We start from the raw sequence: 10,845 nt of genomic DNA on the forward strand, positions 1-10,845 counted from the left end.
CTGCAACAGAGGCAGACCCGGTGCCCGGCTAAAACAGCTGAGCCAAAATAAAAGCTCTCGGAGAGCAAACGAAACGATCGTGAGATCAATCTCCCCCAATGACGAGACCAGAGATGCCATAATTGTTGGAGTTGAGCCAAAAAAAAAAAGCTAGAAGCAATCCCTTTAAAAAATGCTTAGATTTTGTTAAAATTCTTTTAGTCAAAGTAATTAATAATATACAACAAACAATATATCTAATATAATCAAATAATAGTTATCTAATATATGTATAAAGTAATCCAAATTGAGAGCTTCATTCGCAGATTAGATATTTTTAGAAGTTGCGATCATCCTTAGACAATTGGGTGTTACGTTTGGATTCAAGACTATATTTGCCATGATGCTACAAGTCGAATCTAGATTAGTGAATCCCTGTAATATGTGTATTGGCGATTCTCTAGGAAATTCAATCTATGGATTTATAAATAATCCATCAAATTTAACTACTATACATAAATTATGCATATATTCATAACCCGTTTTAAAATATTCACATTCAAAGTCGAATAAGTAAAGTAGCCCATAAGTTTTGCCCTTTTCCAAATTAAGAAGTGTTTCTGCAGATGGTTTTCCTTTTTTAATATGTTTGATAGTACAGAATTGCCCATATGTTTTTAAATTTATTGTGATTAAAAGTATAGGATATAGTTGTAAACTATCTACCTAACTATATTTTACAAGCATTGGCAACGAAGGCCTTCGGCTTAGACGAAAACTACATTCTGGAATTCGAACCCGGGTCCTCCAAATAACTGAGTCACTTAGACAACTCGCCTAGAGAGGACTGCGTTTTTAAATTAAATTTTAATTTAAATGACTTTACTTATGTCTTACTACTACTTGTCTTGTCTTTAAGATGCCAAAATTAAAATGGGTCAATATTATCTATTTCTAAGGAACTCGGTTATTTATTTCTTAAAATACGCTAATTCAATTTAAAAGTTGTTTTTCTGGGTGTTTGAAAATTTTTACAAGAAAAAAGCTAAAACCGCAACACTGTGGATCTTTCTTTCTGTCGCCTTTTCTCTTCTCTCTCTCTCTCTCTCGTTTTTTCTCTCGATCTTGCTCTTGTTTTTGGTGCATGAATCATGTGTATTAAAACAGTAGCAAAATTTTTGAGGGACAGGAAGCTTTGCTTATGAAGTTGTCTCCATGACTCATGTGGCCAATTCTTAATTTTTGTCAGCTGATACCATCAGCAGCAGCCTCATCATCATCATCATCATCATTAAGAGACATCAGGCAACAGGCAACAGGCTTCCTTTTGGTTTGATTTCACCTAGTAAAACTTTACGCACTGTGTGTGAGGCCCGTTTTCTGGTTTTTCTTCTCTGCCCCTCTCACTCTCTATGGTATGTATGTAGGTATGTGTTTCTTTTTGTATCTCTAAAGGCGACAATTAAAGTGATTTATTAAAGTCTACGGGGCAGCAATGCAAAGCGTTTTGCTATGCAAATATGTGCAACGCCATAGAAAAGTCTTGGCGACAGTCACTCCTCAGATTCAAATACTACTGGGGCACTATTTGTGCAGCAATCTGATTAGCATGGATAGAAGACAACGTCTCTCTGACTCGGTGGGTCTTGGCATTAAAAAATAATGTACATATAATATAGAGCTGACTGCATGCAAAAGAAGTTAAGCCAAATGGCCAAATGATTATATTGAAGCAATCATTAGTATATATCCAATCAGTTGTAGATCGTTTCAAATTACATGTGTGCATATCTTCTCTAATGCACAATAACTTTTTGCCTATAACCTGTTTTACCTTTACTTTTATTAACCAATTACATACAATAAAGGGCTAAACGAATGTTGTTTTAAGCTTCCTCCTATTCAGACAGTTCTGACATAATGACATCATCTAACATTGGCATCGTCAAGTGTCGAGACTAAATGTATGTACATATATACGTCTTATATTATACATAGTTCTACATATAGCTCTTTCTCTAACATACTTTCTCATACATACTCTAGAATACTTGTGTTTTTTTCTTTCTTTGTAGTTATGTGTGTGCGATTCTTTATCAGAATCAGAACAAAAATCATCCTCACAATTATATTCGTATTCTTTCTGTTCCCCTTTCGACAGCTTATCTTATCGCTATTTAGCATTCTTATTTATGTACGTATATAAACATATGAAATCAAATAAGGAATTTCTTACTAAAAACCTTGTAAAATAAAGCAAAAACAGGCAGGCAAATAGTTTGGCGAAAAATACAAGTCCCTCAAGTGTTTGTTAATTAGATTTCACTTGACCTAATAAAGACAAACTAATAACATATCTAATTTTTAATTGTTTCCGCTTGCAAATCACTTCCCCTGTTAGTCAATTGCAAATGAATATTAAGGGTCATTTGTGTGTAAGTATGGATAATTCATCAGTGAATTGTTTTTGGCAGGGACCTAAAGTTATGAGTAATCTCGTTTTTCTCCAAAATAATAGTCATCCCCCAAGAAGTGTTTTTAAAAAATTCAATATCTGACTATTGTTTGCGAATCATTACTTTTGCTCAACTTTCCAATGAACTGATTATTTAAACAGATTATTGGCATGTTTTGGGCGTCGTAAAGTATATATTTTCTTGATCAGCATGAGAAGCCGAGACATTCACATTCACATTCTCAATTTGAAAACGTTTGCTATGGGATTTGGTATCAAAGCTGTTTATTATCAGAGGATTATAACGATCAGGCCATTATATCATATATGGTGCCACAAGAGCGATCCATTGAGTAGTCTTTGTGAGTAAAACTTTTCCCGAACTTGGAACTAATGCATATGGTATGTTCTTTTACCAAGTTCTTTACCAAGATGTTGACCCATGGAAATACCCAATCATACAGCTTCCATGGGAATAATTGCCAAAAACTTCTTTTAAGAAAAACCATTTGGCTTCTTGAAGTTTCAACATTACAATCATTTTTAATGTTATTTGAACAAATTTCAGTCAGATTGTGCTCATAAGTCAATGTAAATCGAAAGTGTTTCATTATAATAGAAAGAAACAGAGTAATCGAGGTAGGTTGCTTCTTTAAAATTTGTTTTTTAAAATTATACTAATAGATATTACTAAGAAAACACTATTAATAATATCATTATTACCAAACCAAACCAAAAGCTTTTTAAAAGTTTTGAAATACATTTCAGTTCTTAGCATTAAACAAGATGATTAACGGGAATGTTTGAAATGCAATTTTCGTATTGCATTCCCCTCTTTGACTCACTCAGCAAAATCAACAAAAATTTCCATATAGCCAAGCATCTATAAATAAAAAATCCAGCTAATTTATGTTACAATTGTCGGGCAGGAATGAGTCATGGGTTGGTATATATGATTTGGTTTAATTCCCCGAACCTGCGCGTTCAACTAATTACACGTAAGCCTATCGACTTTAATATGTAGCAACTGGTCTCCCCCTTAAATCTCACTAACTTTTAAGCCCCCCCTCGCTCCCTTTGTCCTCTAACTAATACATCTTTCGACAACTCCAGATGTGTCAGGGCAAGTCACTAGCGGGCGCGCATTTCTGTCAACGGGTTTTTCTTTTTCCATCTTTCGGATGAGTTCGAGTTGGAGTTGAAGTAGTAGAAGTCGCAGTTCTTGACGTTCTTGTCTTATTTATGGCCGCTGGCTGGTTTTGCTAATAGCGCATAAATCTTATTAATGATCTCTGTCAAGTGGCCGTGAGCTAAAAACGAGTCACAGTCAGCCATCCAGCCATAGTCGGCCATCTAGCCAGAGTAGTGAGTAGAGGGAGAGATCTACATATGCATTGCATTTCATTTCTAGAGGCTTTTGGCTCTCGGTTCTTGGAGTGTTGATGGGCAATGCCTCTCAACGCTACCGTCAATCAGTCAGTCAACACACACTCTACGAACCCTTTGCCAACTGGGCAAATGTCTCTTAAAGTTGAACAAATTATGAGAGCATAATTTTTTTTCTTTAATACCCTTTCCCATTCAAACTATTGATATATGGATGCCATGCATATGCAAAATTGAATCTTAACCCATTTTCCATTCACTTACAAATTCCTAGATGGAAAAAAAGAGAGAGCATTTGCAATTCTTCATGATGTTTTGCTGGCCAAGCTCTTGACACTTTGTTGCGCAACATTGAAATCGTTTGCCGTGGGGCCGGGACTTTCGAACCCAGAAGAAGAAGTCCAAAACTAGGCGTAATCGTGGGCGTTGTGGCTTTCGCACCAAGCCAATAATCTTTAATAGGTCTACGGAGAATCCAGGTCCCAAGCAAATACATAATGGTATGCGGAGAGTACCGTAAGTACCGCCCAACCTTGCCTGCTGTATCCACCCCGATCCACACCTACGCCCACTCCATGAAAATTTGCATGTGTTGCCTGATTTGCATTGCTGATCTGAACCGACTTTGCCCCGCCCTCACATTGACTACCCTTCTGGGGCTCTCACAAAACACACTATTTGTCGTCTGCGTTGACAATTTTTGACATATTTTCTATGTCTCTTTCAATGCGAGTTTTGAGTTACTCTAAGACGTTTCCAATCCACTCCAAAAGGGGCTCAGGAAAGGCGGAAGGAGACTGCACACTGAGTCAAACATTCAAATTGATTGCCATTGATTGGCGATCAAATAATCGGATATTATTTTTGGCAGTCTTTTGGTTTTTCCATTTATTAATTCATTAAGTGGTCTTGTTTCAATTCCCTGGAACTCAAATTTGCTTATTAGTCAGCAAAAAGTGTTTGTCAATTGCTATTTATATAAATGAATCCATGGAATATGTAAAAAAAAGCAAACGAAACAATTTACTTCAATTCACTTCAGATTGCCATTTAAGATTCAATTTAATAGTTTAGTTTAATAGCCATATTTTAACTTATTATACCATTTTCCTTGACCTTTAGGGGAAAAAGTAACTTCTACCATTTCTTCCTTACCTTACTTGAATGTGGCTTTGCCTTGTTCCACAGAGGAGCTCAAAAGACAATTCATTGGAGGATATTTTATGAAGAAAATAAAGTATTGAACTGGGTTTCTCTTGGATACCCAGAAGAGTTAATACTATAGTAAGTCATAGCCCAATCGGACTCAAAAGGTCACAGTCTTCTTGATATTGTATATAGATTATCCATCGATTTACTACATTTAGCTTTAGTATTACACATTGCCTCCTTTTTTAAGGCTCCAAATTTTTCATCTTTATGTTGGCAACCTAGTTTCGGCACAAAAAATATGCCAACTATTGCCTTAATGACCCAAAAAAAAAAAAAAGGAAACCAAGAGGACAAAGAAGAACACCCACAACAATGAGAATGAAAATGTTTGTGGAACCATAAAGCAAATTAACACTTGCGCTTATTGCCAAAAATAAAATCACATTTGTTTAAATGAAAAAGCCAAAAGGAAACCGCAAAAAAGAAACCAGACAGAAAATGACTAATTCAATGGTCTTCCTCCTCGGTCTCCCCACCACAAACACATATATGTATATATTACTCCTACTATTTCGACATTATCATATGCCTCAGTGCACAACTTGGCAACTTGTTACGCATGGCCCCTATAACCCTCTCTCTTGGCCTCTTGGCATGCAGTTCGTATACTATATACATATATATATATATATATATATGTGATCATTAGGTTTTTTGTCTATTTTGTGGCCGCCGTTTTGCCGTCGCCATTCTGTCTCGATATTCGCATTGTGTATGCCATTATTTTGGCAAACAACAAAAAAAAAAAACAAATGAAACTATTTATATGCCAACATTTTTGTATTGGCACAGTTTCAGTTTATAAGTACGAATGCAAATATACATATATATAGAAACTGTATAGGATAGATAGGCCAGCTGGTGTGCTTCCACCTTTTTATCGTTGCAATTTGTCTTGCCTAAATAATTTGAAACTGCAAATCATTGTGAGATTAAGCCATATTCACACGTCCCAAGATCTTTGTTTGCTAGATTTCTCAACTAATTTGGTTTAGGTAAACAGATAAACATACATACATACATACATATGTATATGTAGACTAAGCAACCAAATGCAGGCCACCAACAACCATCTATCTATATCTATCTATACCAGACACTTTTCCACTTTCACTAATTGTCAATTCTGTAGCTGAATCGGAAAAACAACACAAAAACCGCAGACAACAACCAAACAGCCAACGAACCAAACAGACAGACACCACCAAGTGAACGTGCCACCATGAGTCGCATGGAGTGGCGTTGAAATCGATGAAATTGGTTGGATTTTTATTGGTCTGGCAATATTTCTAATGGGTAAAGCCAACAGGCAACAGATTGTAACAGATTGTCCACAAATTGAATTTTGTACTCAATGATCAATCCATGGAAATGGGATGGGCAATGGGCGATGGCTAACGATCAATGATTTGCTCTTGTCACTTGCTTGTTTGCCCCATGTATCAAGAGTCATTAATGACAACATGGCCTGGGATGAAGTTCTCAAATTACTTAAAGAATCAATCAATGGAATTGGCGTGAAATTGAATCAAATATCAAATGATCTGTGTAGGGCTTACGATTATCAATAAAACCATTTTGAGAGGGAAACTTGTCTAAGAATACTTTCGGAAAGTCGGTCTCTTTAAATGTTTTTCTTCCATTCCCCTTAAAATGCGTTAAAAAGTAAACTTTAACTTTGATAGTGAATTGATGTACATAGTATATATTGATCATGAATTGAATAAGTGGGATAAGTCATTTAAATATTGACATATAACACTTCAGAGTGAGAAAATGTATGCTTCTTACCAGCTATTGATTTTCCAAAAGCAAAACATTTTGATGTTTGTACTAAATTGATACTGAAGAGAGTATCACAGTGGATGACTACTGCGCTTTTGATCAGGTAGTGAAATAGAGTAAAGATGGGTTAGTAGATAAATTCATATTCATTACTTTGACGTTAATACTTTCAAATATATATGAGTTTATGTGGGCATTGTTTTATGGAAAATTAGTTGAATTTTAACTCAGCTCAAGGGGATATTCTTGATTGAAACCGATTTTAAAGAACCTCTTTTAGGGCAAAATTATCATTTGAATATGGAAAGTGGAATTATTGGAATTATACTTATTTTTATTATGAACAAATTTAAGTTAAAATAAACACTTTTTTCTTTTGGTACGAGGGCTGTTTTAAGAGTTGTTGGCTTCCAAAGTTAACCCGAATAAATATATATTGAACCCGGCGTTAGATTAGGCATAGATGTAGTTCAAGTCCCGACCTCAATCATAATTTTAAGATTTTTGTCGAGATGGCGATTGTTCAAGAATGAAAATCTGTTCTCAGCCTATTTTTATTTCTTTGGAACACGAAGAAAACAAATATAAAAATCTTCAAGTATTAAGGTCAAGACCAAAGTTATGGCTATTTTGAGTCGACTTCATCTTTTTACAATAAAATTGTTTCTGAATTCAGAACTTTGTATTACAAAAATGTATATCTGAAAATATTTCGAATTTCGAATAACCCTTTTCGGACGATGTTCTCAATTCTCCAACAAAAAAACTTAAGCTGAAACCTTTTTTAATATATAAAGTCATAAAATTTGTTATAAAGTCATAAAATTTTTAGACTTTTTAAAATCTTTTAATCTGGAACTAGGAAAGTCTTTTTAAAGCAGATAGCGATTTGTTCGATATTCTAGTACAACTTTTTCTACTCTAATGGATCTCTGATTGAAGAAATAGTTAAAGGACTGTTTTATTTAAGGGTAACTGGTCAAAAGGTTAATTCATTACAAATGTCTCAATCAAAGGTTTCGATCAAATTTTGTTTTTCCAATCGAAACCTAATCCTTTCTCTTTCTTTTTATGTTGCTTGTGGTAATTTTGTTTATATGCATATGTAAATATCTTGGCTCCACAATCGTTTCTTGCCAAAAATAATCAAAACGCATAAACCAGATTTTCAACCAAATTGCCAAACAAATTCATTCAGATGTTAGTGTGCGTGTGTGTGTGCGTGTGTAACATATGCATAAGACATAAAAAAATAAGTAAATAAAACTATGCTAATGTTTTATTTTGCGACAAGCATTTTGTTTGATATTTCGCATTTTTTATGGCACTTTTCCTAGTGGGGCAGGCCAATTTGGTGACAAAATTGGGGGGGCAACAAGTGTTTGATGATTTATGTCATAAATTTTCCTGAGCAATAAAAATGAGTGAAAGGAAAATATAAGTTTCAACTAAACAGATATTGCTGTCTCTGTTGCACTGGGTTTCCCTTGTTCCTTTGCTGTAATCTCCTAATGATAAGTTCAAAGTTCTTCAACGACCCGGATACCAAAGTCAGAGGCAGTTTCGTCGTCATCGTCACCATCGGAGACAAATAGACAAAACACCAAATACAACAGCAACATCTACAGTGAAATACAGACAGAAGGGCCGCTAGCCGATCCCATCAAAAGGCGCACCCGTCACTTCTCTCGCTCTCTCTTTATCACTTTGTCAGACTCATGGTTGTCTGTCTCTTTAGGCGATCTTTTTGTAGTTTTGTAGTTCGTACTCTTGTATCTTGCATCTTGTATCTTGACTTTTGCATCTACCAACTGCATTTTCTATCTCTTCTTCTCTCACTCCGATTCTTGGCACAATGATAGCCGGTTGTTGTTATTGTTGTTGTTGTTTCTGTTGTTTGTGTGTTTTGCACTTTTGTTATTGTTTGTTAAACATGCCCAGGGGCTAAACAGCACAGGCAAAGGCCCAGGCCCAGGCCCTGGAATGGGTATTGCGCGCAAGAGCACAGTGGATAGGAGGGTTCTCCCCCCTCGCTTTAGATCCACATTTCTCATACGCCTCAGGTTATGCTTTGCTTTTTAGCGGCAAAAGATATAAAATCTCTCTGCCAGAGTTCAAGTTCACCAAGCAACGCGCGGTAATTGCGTGAGGTATTTTTAGAGAGATTTCCAACGAATACCCTTAACCTTCGGGTCTATAGAAAATTAAAATCGGTGACAAATGTGACTAGACTACATTTATGTTCAATTTACAACTGTTAACTTAATGCGATAGTTTTGATCTTAATAAGAACCTGATTGTTCGGTGAGGTTCTTCTATATATCTCGTCAAAGTCATCTTTATAGCTATAGCTTGTTGATAATATATTAGATATATTAATAATGTAACTTCTTGGTGAAGACAGCAGTTAAATTAAGGATTCAGTGCGCTTTGAACAGCATTGGCCTTTAGCATAACGTCGGGGTCACCACTCTAATTACTTATCAGTTTCTTTTCATTGTAAAATCTCGAATTTATTAATAATCCTCTATTGCTATACTTATGACTTATGCATAAAGATTTGTAAGCTTGAATTCAAGGATCCTTAAATTTACATCGTGGTCACCACTTTATTGATAAACAACAAATGTAATAATAAGTCAATTGATCTAATTTTTACTTATTCACTTATATTTTAACAGTTATTGGCGGGGGGTCCTGGTTCAAATAGAAAAATTCAAAAGAAATACTTAAAACAACTTCAAAAATCGAGCAAACTTATTTAAAAATTGTAAGTGTATCTCAAAGTGGCCGTTGCATAATGGAACTTATATTTCTTTGTCATTCCTTTAAAAAGTCAGCTTTACCTTAAATTTTCTGGTATTTGTATGGAAAATTGTTGTTGGATTGTAGTTGAACATTGTTTAGATTATAATTAAAAATCCGTAACGCTGTTGCACGTGTGTTAAACAATGAACCCAGATCGCTGACCCAACCGCCACACAAATGTTGTAATGGGATATGTTTGTGAATGTCAGTCAGTTATTTGATGTTTCAGGTAGCTGCTGCTCCTTGCTTAGCCATTTGTACGCTGAAAGATGTGGGTACACACACACACATACATCAGCATCATCATTATCCCCATCACCTTTTATATCATCTCCATCACCATTCGGTTGATAAGCACGTGGGCAGTTTCATTTTTTTTTTTTGGTGTAGTAAGTAAGCAGGTAGCTAGTGCTGCCAACGTGATGCTTGGCACGTTGAAAAAAGAGACATGTGGAAACCGCACGGAGGGAGAAACAGCGAGAAATCCCAGATTGATAGGAGACCTACTGAACAGACCAACAGACCGTCACATCGAGACGAAGCCGCTGTTTGATTGATTAAACAGACATGACAGTTGATGCCCTGCGCCCCGCCTTCTATCAAAAAGTTGTGTACCAATTAGTGTGTCTTGTTTTTGGGGTTACTTGAATTCCAAACTGAATCAAGGTGGAAAAGATTTTTCCACTGGGTATTTGTATATTGAAAATTTGTCGCTTAATTGCCAAAGGCCATGGAGGGTTTATTATCGGTTGACCTCAACGGGTTACTTTAGCTTTTCGATTATGAAATCGCATTTTTTGTTTTGTATGGTTTTATGTTTTGTTTTGCATTTTTTGCATATAAATTGTTCCGACTGTGTGTATGTGTGTGTGTGTGTGTGTGTGTGTTTGCAGTGTGTGTTGTCGCCCAAAGAAACCACTAGACGAGCCACCAAATATGAGTTTTATGCAAATTGCCTTTGTAAATTTGCAATATTTGTGTCTGCCAGCGGTTTTTCCCTATGCCCCTCCTCCCCCCACCCCCCACACATTCGCTCCATTGCCAATTTTTTTGCTTTTTTTTTTGTGTATTTTGTTTGTCTGTTTGGTTATTGTAAACCAATTTGTGTCTGTGATTTGTCTTTTGTCTGTGGTTGTTTGGGTGGCTCGTTTTGGTTTATTAGCCCCCCTGGCCTGTCAGGAAATGTGTGAAGCGAGTCCCTGACATTTGACTACATAAGT

The sequence above is a fragment of the Drosophila tropicalis genome, unplaced genomic scaffold, assembly GCF_018151085.1.
Source record: "Drosophila tropicalis isolate 14030-0801.00 unplaced genomic scaffold, ASM1815108v1 contig_302, whole genome shotgun sequence".
Classification (NCBI taxonomy): Eukaryota; Metazoa; Arthropoda; class Insecta; order Diptera; family Drosophilidae; genus Drosophila; species Drosophila tropicalis.